This window comes from Morone saxatilis, unplaced genomic scaffold, assembly GCF_004916995.1.
Source record: "Morone saxatilis isolate NCDOM2014 unplaced genomic scaffold, NCSU_SB_2.0 Contig17, whole genome shotgun sequence".
NCBI classification, from domain to species: Eukaryota; Metazoa; Chordata; class Actinopteri; family Moronidae; genus Morone; species Morone saxatilis.
In genome coordinates, this window is record NW_023339729.1 from 22,636,185 (window position 1) to 22,636,490 (window position 306).

The window sequence follows — 306 nt, forward strand, 5'->3', positions numbered from 1 at the left end:
CAATCGGTCCTACGAGACATATTCAATTCAAAATATATTATTCGGCACTCAAGGTGAAGCAAGTGTGCAAACAGATGTACACATAGACAATTAAGTTACTCACATAAAAATAATGTAAGTATGACATACGTTAGAGGACATAAACAAGGATTAAAATAAGGCCAAAGTGCAGGTTTATCTGTCAGTCTATACACACAGACCTTTTCTTGTATTGTGACTGTTCATAAGTCTAATAGCTTCTGAAATAAAACCAAACTTTCTTCTATTTCTTTTACATACAGTCAATCTAAAACACATTCCTGATGG

General features: G+C 33.3%; 1 protein-coding gene across 1 annotated transcript in view; it reads right to left on the reverse strand.

The window, feature by feature from the left end:
- LOC118326931 (protein kinase C beta type-like) overlaps positions 1 to 306 on the reverse strand; it is a 24,650-nt gene that overhangs the window by 4,856 nt on the left and 19,488 nt on the right. The gene's annotated exons all lie outside the window — the stretch shown is intronic.